The 15774-nt window shown below is 42.0% G+C and overlaps 1 protein-coding gene across 1 annotated transcript in view; it reads left to right on the top strand.

Annotated features, from left to right (window-relative positions):
- The window catches only part of LOC139582986 (mannosyl-oligosaccharide 1,2-alpha-mannosidase IA-like), a 172255-nt gene that overhangs the window by 8185 nt on the left and 148296 nt on the right, over nucleotides 1–15774 (top strand). The gene's annotated exons all lie outside the window — the stretch shown is intronic.

Genomic DNA, 15774 nt, shown 5'->3' with positions numbered 1-15774 from the left:
TGCCTTCCTGCCTACCTGTGTGGTTAGGATTCTGTGCGATTTTTCTTTGCTTCGCTGCAATTCATCAACAGAATCATAGCTGTTTAATGTCTGCTTAAGATGACTCTCTAGACTATAATAAGACATTGCTTTCTATTTCATTATTAAGGTAAGATATTATACGTTGAATAGGACAACAATCCTCTTAATTCCACCCCTCTAGTGTTCAGTATTGTAGTTGGCAGACTGGTACTCAGATTCCCAATCACACAGGTCATTGGTTTTCAATCTGTGTTTTATGTTTCACAAAGTTATTGCATTACTGAAAAGATAGATGGAGTACAAGACCCACAGGTTATTCCAGGGCCACCATATCATCTCATGCACTGTCTGTCAGTAGGATTAAAATGGGAATCATTTTTGAGGCGGAGGTATGTTGGTAATCGGGACGGACAATACTGTCAAGCCAGGGCTGAGAGGGTAAGATGGAAGAGAGAATTCTATTTGAATAGATCTCTCCAGAAGCCTTTGCATACAGATAACTGCCAAAATAAAGGAAACACCAAGATAAAGTGGGCCACCGTGGACTGCCAGAACAGCTTCAGAACTGCGTCTTGGTATAGATTCTACAAGTGTCTGGAACTCTATTGGAGGGATGCGATGCCATTCTTCTACGAGAAATTCCATCATTTGGTGTTTTGTTAATCGTGGCGGAAAATGCTGTTCCAGAATCTCCCATAAGTGTTCAATTGGGTTGATCTGGTGACTGAGACACACACACACACACACACACACACACACACACACACACACACACACACACACACACACGTCCTTTAAAACCCCTATGCTACTTTGAGACCCCTTTTTCAAAGTCACTGAGATCTTCCAGTCATGGTAGCTAAAATAATGGGCAACTGGACATTTTTATACATGATGGGATGTTAATTGCTTCATTAACTCTGGAACCACACCTATGTGGAAGCACCTGCTTTCAATATACTTCATTCCATGTTTACGCAAGTGTTTCATTTATTTTGGCAATTACCTGTATCTCACTCGAGAATGCATGCATGAGGGCAGGCCAGTCTGACTGACTGCGGTGCAGTACCAGTCAAAAGTTTGGACACACCTACTCATTGCAGGGTTTTTCTTTATTTTTACTATTTTCTACATTGTAGAATAATGGTGAAGACATCAAAACTATGAAATAACACATATGGAATCATGTAGTAATCAAAAAAGTGTTAAACAAATCTAAATATATTTTATATTTGAGTTTCTTCAAAGTAGCCACCCTTTGCTTTGACAGCTTTGTTAATTTCTGTTTGTAAATTTCCAAACTCACCAAAAATGACTTCTCTATATATGTATAACTTTCAGGGCCTAAAACTAACTTTTTTTGTATACCAGCCAATGTGGTAGGTAGATGAAAAACATTTTACCAGCGGAGATATTTTGCTCGTCATTACAATTTTTTTTTATTGAAAATGATGAGCATGCCTTGTAATGTTTCTAAAACAAGTAATGTATTACTAGTGAGAAGTGATGTGCTATATATTGCTCGATTTAATACTCTGTGACCTGAGCGAAGAGCCATGTGTCCTCCGAAAACACGACCCTGCCAAGCCGCACTGCTTCTTGACACACTGCTCGCTTAACCCGGAAGCCAGCCGCACCAATGTGTCGGAGGTAACACTGTACAACTGACGACCGAAGTCAGTGTACATGCGCCCGGCCCCCACAAGGAGTTGCTTGAGCGAGATGGGCCAAGGACATCTCGGCCGGCCAACCCTTCCCTTAACCCGGACGATGCTGGGCAAATTGTGCACCGCCTCGTGGGTCTCCCGGTCACGGCCGACTGCGACACAGCCCGGGATCGAACTCGGGTCTGTAGTGACGCCTTTATATGTCTTTGAACCAGGCCCATGATATGTCTTTGAACCAAAATATCCATTAAAAAAATAAAAAATTCATCATTGGTGCTCCAGAGTGGCGCTGTGGTCTAATGCACTGCATCTCAGTGCAAGAGGCGTCACTACAGTCCCTGGTTCGAATCCAGGCTGTATCTTATCCGGCCGTGATTGGGAGTCCCATAGGGCGGCTGACAATTGGCCCAACGTCGTCCGGGGTAGGCCGCCATTGTAATATGAATTTATTCTTAACTGACTTGCCTAGTTATAAAAATGTGAACCTTTTATTTTTTTATTTATTTTTTAAATGTAAGGTTTTCTTGGTAACAGGGCCACCGCAGTATCACGTGTGCCTTTTTATAATCTTACTAGTAAAGGCCGACAATGTCTCTTTTTGCTAGCAGTGGAAGCAAACTCAAACATTGAAAAGAAACCTAGCTTGTCAAAAAAACTATGCAAATAGCCAAGAAACACAAGGACAAAGTCTCACTTTAGTAGACTCTCGAGTAAACTTATGCCATATTGCTTCAAAAAATTTGTCTTTCAGCACTCCGCTCAGTGGGATAGCTATAACATCAGGATTCAGATTTCTTTGTGTATTATCAGATATGAAACAAAGCCGCAGGAATACTTTGAAAACATCTGCTGCAGCATTTATTTTGCTATAAATCTCAACTTGCACTCGTGCCCTTACTTGAGTTGACTATTTATGAAATGCTCGAACTGTAGAGCCCTGATTGTGACCACCCTCCATAGTGGCTGGTGAATTAGACATTCTTACACGCCAATGCCGAAATGTACCCGCAGGTGTTAATTTTAGGCCCTGATAACTTTGAGCTGGATTGCCTGTCTTTGCAATTCATTTAGTTTTGTTTGTGCTCGTTAGCATATTTAGCTATTACTTGTGCTAATTTTGCTGGCATTCTGGTAATAGACGCACAATGGATACGGATGGGTGTTGTAGAGTATGAACCTGCAGGATCGAGTCACTGATTTGATGTTTGCAGAGAACGACAAGCTGTTGTCCAGGGTCACGCCAAGGTACTTTGCACTTAGGTATGGGGCACTGTGGATTGTCAACCGTGATGGAGAGGTCTTGGAGCGGGCAGGCCTTTCCCGGGAGGAAGAGCAGCTTGGTTTTGTCTAGGTTGAGCTTGAGGTGGTGGGCCGACATCCAAGCTGAAATGTCTGCCAGGCACGCAGAGATGCGTGTCGCCACCTTGGTGTCAATTCCACCACTTTTCAACCTCATTTTCATTATCTCCAGCACAATACCAGTGTCTACATATGAGAAATCGGCATGTTTCGTAGAAAAAAATGAAGTAATAAAGTTCTACCCGATCATCAGAAGTTGAAATTATTTTAAGAACGGTGATTTTCAAAGACTGAGATTAGAGGTGACGTGGGGAGCAATAAAAAATAAATAAAAGACCTTCCCTCTGGCTAGAAAGTCATTGCAGGTTTTTCTTACTTTTAATCCTACCCTGTGACGTCACAGAGAAGCTTTTTTTTCAATTTTTTTTTTTTGCTGTCTTTGTAACCACAGACCATTAGAACTTGCTGTTTTCACATATGTAATCAAATTGAATCAAATTTTATTTGTCACATGCACCGAATTCAACCGGTGTAGACATTATCGTGGAATGCTTACTTACAAGCCTGTAACCAACAATGCAGTTCAATAAATAGTGTTAAGAAAATATTAACTAAATAAACTAAAGTGAAAAGATTGATCTAAATCAAAAAGTAACACAAGAAAATGACATACCAGTAACAAGGCTATATACAGGGGGTACCGGTACCGAGTCAATGTGCGGGGGTACAGGTTAGTCCAGGTAATTTGTAAAGTGACTATGTTTAGATAATTAACAGCGAGTAACAGCAGTGTAAATAGTCCGGGTGGCCATTTGATTAATTGTTCAGCAGTCTTAGAAGCTGTTAAGGAGCCTTTTTGTCCTCGACTTGGCGCTCTGGTACCGCTTGTCGTGTGGTAGCAGAGCGAACAATCTATGACTTGGGTGACTGGAGCTCGTGACAATTTTTTGGGGCCTTCCTCTGACAGCCCCCAGTATATAGGTCCTGGATGTCAGGAAGCTTGGCCGTACGCAATACCCTCTGTAGCGCCTTACGATCAGATGCCGAGCAGTGGCCATACCAGGTGGTGATGCAACCCATGGTGCAGCTGTTGCACTTTTTGAGGATCTGGGGATCCATGCCAAATCTTTTCAGTCTCCTGAGGGGAAAAGGTGTTGTCGTGCCCTCTTTACAACTGTCTTGGTGTGTTTGGACCATGATAGTTCGTTGGTGATGCGGACGCCAAGGAACTTAACTCTCGACCCGCTCCACTTCATGTACACACTGGTATGGTGCTGGTGATAATTCATTTTAGGTTGAAAAGTGGCAGAATTGCCCTTTTAATGAGGAAAGGCATTTCAATAACGACCTGTAGTTAACAGATTAGTACCTCCATCCTCAGTCTAATGGCCCAACAGTAGAGGTCGACCGATTTAATTGGAATGGCCGATTTAATTAGGGCCGATTTCAAGTTTTCATATCAATCAGAAATCGGTATTTTTGGACACCGATTAAAAAAAATATATAAAAAAATCATAATAATAAATAAATATGTAAAATATATATATATATATTTTACAAATTTATTTATTATTATGATTTTTTTATATATTTTCCAAAAATACCGATTTCTGATATATATATTAAACCTTTTATTTAACTAGGCAAGTCAGTTAAGAACACTCTTATTTTAAGAACACATTCTTATTTTCAATGACGGCCTAGGAACGGTGGGTTAACTGCCTTGTTCAGGGGCAGAACGACAGATTTTTACCTTGTCAGCTCGGGGATTCAATCTTGCAACCTTACGGTTAACTAGTCCAACGCTTTAACCACCTGCCTCTCATTGCACTCCACGAGGAGCCTGCCTGTTAAGTGAATGCAGTAAGAAGCCAAGGTAAGTTGCAAGCTAGCATTAAACTTATCTTATAAAAAACAATCAATCAATCATAATCACTAGTTAACTACACATGGTTGATGATATTACTAGTTTATCTAGCGTGTCCTGCGTTGCATATAATCGATGCGGTGCGCATTTGCGAAAAAGGACTGTAGTTGCTCCAACGTTTACCTAACCATAAACATCAATGCCTTTCTTAAAAATCAATACACAAGTGTATATATTTAAACCTGCATATTTAGTTAATATTGCCTGCTAACATATGCAACAGAGTCAGCGTATATGCAGCAGTTTGGGCCGCCTGGCTCGTTGCGAACTGTGTGAAGACTATTTCTTCCTAACAAAGACAGCCAACTTCGCCAAACGGGCGATGATTTAACAAAAGCGCATTTGCGAAAAAAGCACAATCGTTGCACGACTGTACCTAACCATAAACATCAATGCCTTTCTTAAAATCAATACACAGAATTGTATATTTTTAAACCTGCATATTTAGCTAAAAGAAATCCAGGTTAGCAGGCAATATTAACCAGGTGAAATTGTCACTTCTCTTGCGTTCATTGCACGCAGAGTCAGGGTATATGCAACAGTTTGGGCCGCCTAATTTGCCAGAATTTTACGTAATTATGACATAACATTGAAGGTTGTGCAATGTAACAGGAATATTTAGACTTATGGATGCCACCCGTTAGATAAAATACGGAACGGTTCTGTATTTCACTGAAAGAATAAATGTTTTGTTTTCGAGATGATATTTTCCGGATTCGACCATATTAATGACCTAAGGCTCGTATTTCTGTGTGTTATTATGTTATAATTAAGTCTATGATTTGATAGAGCAGTCTGACTGAGCGATGGTAGGCACCAGTATGCTCGTAAGCATTCATTCAAACTAGTTAGCGAGGTGCGCGCTAATAGCGTTTCAAACGTCACTCGCTCTGAGACTTGGAGTGGTTGTTCCCCTTGCTCTGCATGGGTAACACTGCTTCGAGGGTGGCTGTTGTCGATGTGTTCCTGGTTCGAGCCCAGGTAGGAGCGAGGAGAGGGACGGAAGCTATACTGTTACACTGGCAATACTAAAGTGCCTATAAGAACATCCAATAGTCAAAGGTATATGAAATACAAATGCTATAGAGAGAAATAGTCCTATAATAACTACAACCTAAAACTTCTTACCTGGGAATATTGAAGCCTCATGTTAAAAGGAACCACCAGCTTTCATATGTTCTGAGCAAGGAACTTAAACCTTAGCTTTCTTACATGGCACATATTGCACTTTTACTTTCTTCTCCAGCACTTTGTTTTTGCATTATTTAAACCAAATTTAACATGTTTCATTATTTATTTGAGGCTAAATTGATTTTATTGATGTATTATATTAAGTTAAAATAAGTGTTCATTCAGTATTGTTGTAATTGTCATTATTACAAATAAATAAATAAAAACGACAGATTAATCGGTATCGTCTTTTTTTGGTCCTCCAATAATCGGCGTCGGCGTTGAAAAATCATAATCGGTCGACCTCTACCCAACAGTGCAGCGGACTGTCCTCCTCCCCGTCCACCACTGCCCTGAGTACTATTATGATGACAGACAATGCCCAATGTGGTGGAGCAGGAGCTGTCAATCCTCTGCTTTTGGCCATAGGCTGGGTTTTTCCCCTCTGTCAGCTATCCACTATACTGCTGAATACAGACTACAGCAGAGGTAGAGTACAAGTGCTTGGAGCAGTTTACCCTGGCAATTCTAACCCTCTATCTGCCACCAGGTCATCACTAACATTAAACCCTGTTTATTGTTAGGCTTGTCACGTACCTGACCTTGTTTTAACACCGGCATGGTGAATGACATCTTCACAGCTCTACATGGTACTGTTTTGCCTCTTCCGACAAATTGTTTATCTTTGGGGATTCAAGTAACCAGGCATATTTTAATAATGGCTGTCTCATTTTGTGAGGTCCCATTTTTTTGATATTATGTTTTAAGGGCAATTATGTAACGTAACGTGCAGTTCTGGGACATTTAATGTTTGGGCCATTTAGCCTGATGCAGACGACACAACGTATAGCTGAGAATGTTTTCAAATAGTATCCACTATTTTGTTTCTGAGATTGAATTGTGTGTGTTGCATTGTGGTGTTTGTGTTTTCATGGACCTTTATGGACCCTGCCCAGGTTAGTTTTGGCAGTGTACGCGGTGCACCACATTAATTTCCTGGGAAAGGAAAGCCGAGTACACACGCTAAATAATTCAGCCAGCATCTTCGTATTTTTCCACTCGTAAATAAGACATGGGAGGTGAAGGAGAGAAAGCGCAAGGCAGCGGTGAGTTTTTCTCTCAGCCAGGCCGTAACCCTCTGGGACCCTGCTTTATTTTTAAAAGCTCTTCATTGCTGCCCCTGGCCCCCATACAATCTCACCTTCTCATGTCGGACCACAACCCTGCCCAGAGTCAAGCCCCAGCCTCATTCAGACTGAGCTGGACAGGGCTGATCCGGTCCAGGCCTGAGCCAAAGGCCCCCTGTTGACCTGTGGCACCATAGAGGCAGTAATTGAAGCCCTCAAGCATCTGCAGGTGCCTTTTTTTCTTATTTTTTTCCCTTTCCATCACCGCCCAGCTCACTTTTTATGCTCAGAATGCACATTTAATTTCTATTCCTGCTATAAAAGAGTGGAGAAAGGTATACTGCAGGGGACTGGCTGCACTCTCCCATTGACAGAGGAGAACAAAATACCTTGTGGATAGAATCTCAAAGACTGGCTTAGTAAACAAGCAGCCAAGAGGAAAGGTGAGCACTCTGTTCTGCAGTGTAGGAAAAAATACTGCTCTACTGCACACTAATGGATACAACTGGAAACTCTTTACTGTTTATGTGGTTAAGGAAGATCCATGGTACTGTGGCTCTTCTGTTAGATGAGGATGTTGGCTCACTCTCCAATCTCTATTGATACTGACAGTGCTAAGGTACAATCCTAGACCCTAGACATCCATGCATTTACCCCTCTGTTTGGGTGTCATAATGACTAGTGAGGTCATCAAGCAGGCAAATGAATACTGACACCGATGTGTTGTAGACCGTGGACCGTATTGATTACTTGCCCCTCCCCTGACTGAGGCACTGATTGGTCAATAAACAAGCCCTAGAACCAGTTAATTGTCCCTAAGAGCTGTTCCAGGTTGACCTCTACCTTACACAGGTCTAAAGGTTGACATGGGTGCCAGTCACAGTGGCTGAGAAATTTTACATGTGATATCACGTGGTGAAAGGAGTTGCCCATGTGACCAAGTCTATATAGACTTTGTATCCAGCCCATCAGATCTGTATGCCAACAGTGCAGATTGGATCACCTTCACAGACAGTGCTGTGACTATTCATTCAACAAACCGCTCTTACAGGCCAACAGATTTGAATAATGTTGGGCCTCTGCTCTTTAATCATGATCTACAGCCTGTCAAGCAAATTATGGATGGCTTTGCCTAACTGCTTCCGTATCGAGGGGAGGAGGGAAGAAAATCAATTGGCTTTTCACAAGGTCTTCATTAGTTTGCCTTGTGTCAAGAGGCTAGGTCAAACCAGATTCAAATGTTCCCAATAATGAATAAAAATCAATAAACCAGTTTGAAGTGAACAGAACGCTCCCCTCTTCAATTAAATAGTCCTGACCGTTTTGAAGACGTGTGTACTAACACCTTTCAATTAAAGTTGATATTTAAATTTTCTTTGCCAGGGCTGTGACGATACCAGTATCACAAAAAAAATGTCATGGCAAATATGAAAACGCAAACCACACCAAACTCTTTAAAAACCTGCTCTATGTACATTGTTGTGTGCTATAGCTTGGAAAACAAAGACATGTGACTCTGGATGACAACATGTTTGTTTCCAACATTAGGGCTGTTTTCCTAAAGAATTTAACTCCGCTTTGTGTTCTGTTTCCTTTCCAAGATACTAACGAGTATCGTGATATTGGTATTGTTCCGGCTGTAGTTTTTGCCAGGACACCTCTCCTCACGTAATGAAAGTGATTGCATCATAAATGGCAAAATCCTTTTTTTTTTGTTCTCTATAGCATGTTTATGTTGTCAATACCTATAATCCAGCGGCTCTTTTACCCAATTAATAACCGGAGCTTCCAGAACTGTGAGTTTATTGATTTTCCTGTTCAATTTCATCCCTTTGCCTGTCCGCAATCAGTTTCTATTGATTTGTGTTTAATATGGTGTTCCTCGGTAGGATAATCTGGTATTGTTTAACACCGTTAACTAGGCTACCTATCACGTTATTGGAGGCCTAATGCTCGAAATCAGCCATTTGCCACAATTTCGAGTGACCACAGGATGTGTGATATAAGCAAGATAGACTTCCATCGTCAGAGCAAATTATTTAACCATACACGCCATATTGTTGCTGCTCTGCTTTATTTCCGTGCTCTCCACAGTCAAGCAATCTGAGAAAGGACTTGTTCTTTACAACAATGTAGTTAGTCTCTACTATGCTCTGCAGATGAGAGCTGGATGACTCTTGTCCCAAAGCAACGTTCAATGGAAGAATGTCCGTGACCTTCTGAAAGCTGTGTCCGCAGTGCCTTTTAATAGCTGCTGACAATCTTCAATGTGGTTCACCTGTTGTGAAATAATGGTCTGAGAAGGTGAGTCTTGGATCCATCAGCCAATCACAATGGTTCTTCTTCGCCTACCTGGTATCAAGCATCTCTCTGGCCACACGTCGCAGTGACAGAACACACTTAAAGGACCAATGGCTTATCGATTTCCGACCAATTCATCTCATGTAACGCAGGTGGGTAGCAGCCTGAGATTTACTGGAAAGCCAATGAGACGCCATGGAGGAGAAGCTCACAGATTTACACCACGCATGGCCACGGCGGCAAGGCATGTATGTCACTTACATGGAAGTGGCGTAATGGCGCGTTAACAGAAGCAACATTTCACACACATTGCTGCCTTAAAAATGCGTTATTATGATATCCTAGTAGCCAGAATGCATGTCAGGTTTAAAATGCCATTCATTTTTCATGATGTTTGTGCTGCTTGATTCCGGAATCGGCTTTGCATTTCTTCTTTGACTTTGGATGAAACGCATAGTATTTCCTCAAAGCAGTGTTTTTGAAGAATCTCGTTTTGCAGGGTTGATCATCGTAAATGTTTAATGTATTATTTTTCTGTGATACTTCTGAAATGCAAGAGCTGCTGTAATTTGGAGTAAGAAAATCCAAGGTATTTGTTGGTCCCTTTACATAGAAAACTAGATCTATCTCAGTGGGTGATGGCTCGATATCACAACACTGGAGACAATTGTTTTGGTGGAGTAAAAAGACCCAATATGTTTTGAGTGTTACAATTTGGGTTTGTTACCACTGTTAAGTGCATTATCCAAATGGTAATACAAGTCTATTGATGATGGTGAGAGAACGGAGTGTAGTAGTGTGTCAGTGTGCAGATGGCCTCTGAGTAGGCGTGCTCCTGCGTAACTCAATCCCGCCCGTCCAGCACTTTGCCATGTGTAAAAGATGCCATCATCGACCACAGCCAAATCAGCCCGCTGGCCAGCCGCCACCTCTTTGCTTTCTTTTAGGGCGCAGGGCAAACATCTGTAACCCAACTCTGCCTCACACTTTTCAGCTGTGTGCCCATGCCGTCCCAGGGGAGGCCACATTGGCTGTGTGTGCGCGCGCTGTTTGGCCATCTGTCACCCTTGTGCCAAAGACCCACTTCGTTGCCAGTGCCCAGTGTTCCACCCACACCGCCACCTCCCCCATCACTACAACCCCCCCCCCCCCGAGCTGCACCTGTTAGCTAGATGTCGTTCTGTAGGTGTTTCCCTGGAGACCAGGGAGGATTTCATTAATGCTTTTGTTTCACTATTGGATTTGTTGTCCTGTAATTTGCCAGTCCTCCCTGGGGACTTCAGCACTACACACATGCCTCCAGTTGAAGATTACTCAATAGGACGCCTCCAGCAAACAGGGTCGTTAACTCCCAGATCTTTGCACAGCAGTCAATGATTTGCCATCATCTATATGCAGGAGGGAGGGGGGACTCATTGCTTGCCTCTCCAGTCTCCACGTTGGGTTAATGACAAGCTGCCGTAACAGTGGTGACCTCCATGGGGAATGGTGAAATGGATACAGTGGCTCATTGTGCTGTGTTGTCTGAGCACCGAGCGGCGGTCAACTCCACTGCCATTGATGTCAGCCATTGAGCAGATTCTATGCCACTTGAATCAATTGAATGGCATTTCCATGTAAGAGGACCCATGAGCGCCAACATATGAAGTTCATAGGAGCATATTCAATTGGGTGTGAAATGAAAGCGGAGAGACGATTTTTGATAAATTAAGGCATATATATATTTTTCAAACATTTTCCCTTCTAAAAATGTGGAATAAGCAAAGGCTTTGATTTCTGGTCAAACAGATGGAAAGGGGGTCTTAGATAACATACTACCAGAAAAAGTCCTAAAAGGTATTAGAAATACATCAAAACACAATAATGTTGACGTAAAGACCCTACCAACTAATATCAACACTTATATTTAGTTTTGGATACATTATTTGCCTGTAAGGTTAAGAAACATTGCCTTGTGAGTTTTTGGTAACAGAACTACATCTTTAAGATATTTTTCTACTTTCTCTCCCTCATGTAACAAGTAAAGGTAAACCTACCAATTTGTTTTAACTGATAGGAATTCTGAAGTGATTTAAAACGTGCAATTATGTTACTAAATCGGTAACAGAATTACTGCAATTGAATTGGTTACAATGGGAAACGATAGTAGTCACACACCACAGTTGGGTCACCTGCTACTGTCCTCCTTTCCACTGGCATACTGTCATGTTTAGCTCATAACTGTTTTTTTTTCTCTTTCTGTCATTTGGTGGTCAAAGCAAGACTTTGAAAACAATCCCTCACTCTCTCTGCCGCTGTCTCTTCTCTCTCTCTCGCTCTCTCTCCAGTTAAAGCTTCAATATATATTTTTGGACGACCTGACCAAATTCACATAGAACTGTGAGTTATAGATTCTCATTGAAAGCAAGTCTAAGAAGCGGGAGAGCTGTTCTATGTGCACTATTTCTATGCTTCCCGTTCTGTTTAGTTTTTGAGTCTTTTTCTTTCACCAGCTGCAGACAGTTGAAAATTAAAATATTTTGGGTTACTGAAAACATACACTGAGTGTAGAAAACCTTAAGAACACCTAACTTATATTGAGTTTTGGTAATGGTATTTTATTAGGATCCCCATTAGCTGTTGCAAAAGCAGCAGCAACTCTTCCTAGGGTCGACATAAAACATGAAACAATACAGAGTGACATAATGCAGAACATCAATAGACAAGAACCGCTCAAGGACAGAACTACATCAAAAATTTTTTAAGGCACACGTAGCCACACGTATCTCGGTCAAATAGGGGAGAGGCGTTGTGCCGTGAGGTGTTGCTTTGTCTGTTTTTTGAAACCAGGTTTGCTGTTTATTTCAGCTATATAAGATGGAAGGTAGTTCCTTGCAATAAGGGCTCTATATTTTACTGTACGCTTTCTTGAATTTGTTCTGGATTTGGGAACTGTGAAAAGACCCCTGGTGTCATGTCTGGTGGGATAAGTGTGTGTGTGTGTCAGAGCTGTTGCACCCCCCCTCCCATTTTGCCCTCAGAACAGCCTCAATTTGTTGGGGGCATGGGATCTACAGGTGTCTAAAGTGTTCCACAGGGATGCTGGCCCATGCTGACTCCAATGCTTCCCATTCTTGATACACACGGGAAACTGTTGAGCATGGAAAAACCCAGCAGCGTTGCTGTTCTTGACACAAACCAGTGTGCCTGGCACCTACTATCATACCCATTCAAAGGCATTTCAATATTTTGTCATGCCCATTCACCCTCTGAATGGCACGCACACAATCCATGTTGTCTCGAGGATTAAAAATCCTGCTTTAACCCGTCTCCTCCCCTTCATCTACACAATAAGGGATCATAGCTTTCAAACTTTACATTTGCACAGTTTTCTAGTAAATGTTTTTTATATTTTTTATTGTCTGTGTAAATTGTTCAAAGTAGTTGTTGTGCATATAGTTGTATCGTTTGTTAAACTTTTGAAATCAATGGTTTGGCATACTTTTTAAATAGAGAGATCTGTGTCAAAGTGTAATTCCGTTTCTGTGGAATTGCCCTGAACCTGAAGGGAAACGCTTGCCCACTTGTTTTCGGCTTTGTGTACATGTCTACCTTCGATTATGGCAAAATAGAAACGCGTCCTATTCATCCCGACCTCTCACTAAAGTTCCACAGATCTATCGGAGTACCGGAGTCTGGTTTCCCCATCTTCTTGTCAGTCAAAGGGAGACGTAGCCAGTGCTGGGGATAATATAGGACAGGTATTTGATCAGTGCTGGGAGATGATGTCGGTTACTGCCCCCTTTTTGTTCTCATTAGATCCACATCGTTGTGATGGAACATTTTAAGGGCTTTTTAAAAAGGTGATAATCATCGTAGCCAGGGAGACCATTCTCCCCCTGGCCTTGGCAATTGATTTCTGAAAGTGGGTTAGTTAGAGGGCTATTGCAATGACAAGACTGTGCTCGCTGTGATGTCACACCCATTGTGAATGAGGAGGAAATCCAATAGGCCCTTACTGCACATATTGTGGTGGTTTTTGGACTAGTCTCAGTATTATGTATGAGACGCAGACAAACACCTGCGTAGACAAAGAATGGTGCATTGCTTTGTGTAGTGTGTATAATGGGTGAACTAGCCTACATTCTTGTAAATATGTCTATGAATAGCCTCTGATTTCTTCCTTTGAACAGAGCTGCATTCCTCTGCATAGTTGGAGACTGGCGAGGCAGGCGTGCGTGTGTGTTAGGTTTAGGCCAAGGCCGGTTTATATGATGACATTGACAATATACAGTACCAGTCAAAAGTTTGAACACAACTACTCATTCCAGGGTTTTTCTTTATTTTTTACTATTTTCTACATTGTAGTTCTGTCCTTGAGCTGTTCTTGTTTATTAATGTTCTGTATTATGTTCTGTTTTGTGTGGACCCCAGGAAGAGTAGCTGCTGCTTTAGCAACAGCTAATGGGGATCCTAATAAAATACAGATATACCGAAATGATAACAAAAGTGCAGGAAATGCAGATTATGATGAAAATGCAATGTTTTTTTAGTTTTTTAAAGTTGGATTGAACAGTATAGAACAGTCAATGTCAAAAGCCCCATTTGAAATCACTTACCATATGTATTGCCACCGTAGGTTCATGAATTACTCATAAAGCATGTTTGAAACTTTTTATTTCGAAAATGATTTATATCGGATATCGCGATATTTGGAGTAACATGTCTTTTGAAGAGGTCTCCCCATATATTTCCCAACCCTAGGTGGGTGTGTGTGTGTACAAGAGCAGAACAGCACAGCCACAGAGGAAGGCTGAGAGAGAGATCTGCGGTAATTACATAGCCTCCTGCCTGCCAGTCCCTTTGGAAATCCCTCCTGTTTTCATTTGCACAGAAAGAGGAGCTGGTTTAAAAAAAACATTTGTTTTAATTAGCTCTCGATCACTGTACAAACTTCTAATTTCATCCCACATCAAAAATAAAAGAAGAATGTGGGATGAAACAGTATGGAGCGTTTTCGTCTTTTTGCGTTGTTGGATGCTGAATTGTCCTGATGGGCCGATGCCAGACTGAGTCATTGGTTGGGGTTTATAAAAGAAAAAATGCTAATCTGCTAAACAAATGGTAATCTGGTTGACGGTAGAGAATAGATCAAAGAAAGGTAATTCCAGTGACTTCTGTTACCCTCGCATAACCTCTTCTAATTGATTTGCTTGATGGGTATGCCTCCAGTCTGCAGTCTTATGGACTAGCTGCATAGCCACAGCATATCAGTTGACCCCAGGCAGCACTTATCCTCACCTGTTTTAGTCAGTCTGTCTAGCCTACTGTACCTTGTCTGCCATGTCAATGCGAATGCTTGGTTTTGCTGTGTCACTCAGCGACTACAGGGCACACTGACCGCAGATTTGGAGTCTGTTGAATTCATCTAATGTGCACTCATTTTAGATGCTTCGCTGCTAGCTTGAATAAAAGAGCATCACGCAGTCATTCATCCATCATAAATAGACGAGTAGGACATTATGCAGGGTAGGTTTAACCTCTCAACAGGTCAACACTGAATCCGATGCCTGTCTACAGATTTAGATTAGACCCACCCAAATGATGAGGGAGGCCTTTGTATTGGTCCTGTATGTTTACCATGTTCCTGCTCCTTTCCTGTGTTTAGGATAGTGTTCTCTCTGGGGAGAGTGTGATGGTCAGGGTCCACTGACCTGCCAAGGGAGAAGCCTCTTCCATATTAGCTGAGTGGGCTCTTCAGTATTGCTGATGCTTGAAATAGCAGTGAAAATACCCCTAACAGGAATGACGTTAGTAAATAATTGTATTATAGCGTGCACGACACAGACATGAATACTCAACGTTGAGCTGATGGACAGGTGGGCGAGGTGCGTTGTTTTTCTGCAGGTCAGGTGTATTGTTGTCGTAGCTCTGCCCGGCTTTGGTTAGTTAGTACCTCCTTACATTAGTGGGTGTGTTGTCCTACTCCTGTCTGGCATTGTTTACTAGTACATCCTTGCATTAGAGTGGGCGCTACTGTTAGTTGTAGTGGGCGGGTGTATAAAGAGCTTGCCCCTGTTTCCCCGTCTTTCATTGTTTCGATCTCCTCTGAACAAATGCTTGAATGCACTGTAAACACAGCGACTCCTCTTTCAGCACGATGGGCCTTCCTCTAGTTCTAGCTCACATCAAAAGCAGCAAGGCTCAATCTGTTTCATAAAACACCCTAATTACCATCCCTGTTATCATGTAGTCCAAAGTGGTTCCCTCCCTCCTCGCCACC

Source organism: Salvelinus alpinus, chromosome 8 (assembly GCF_045679555.1).
Source record: "Salvelinus alpinus chromosome 8, SLU_Salpinus.1, whole genome shotgun sequence".
Taxonomy (NCBI): Eukaryota; Metazoa; Chordata; class Actinopteri; order Salmoniformes; family Salmonidae; genus Salvelinus; species Salvelinus alpinus.
The sequence above is the reverse complement of the archived record's forward strand: the minus strand, read 5'-3'. Positions and strand labels throughout refer to the sequence as shown.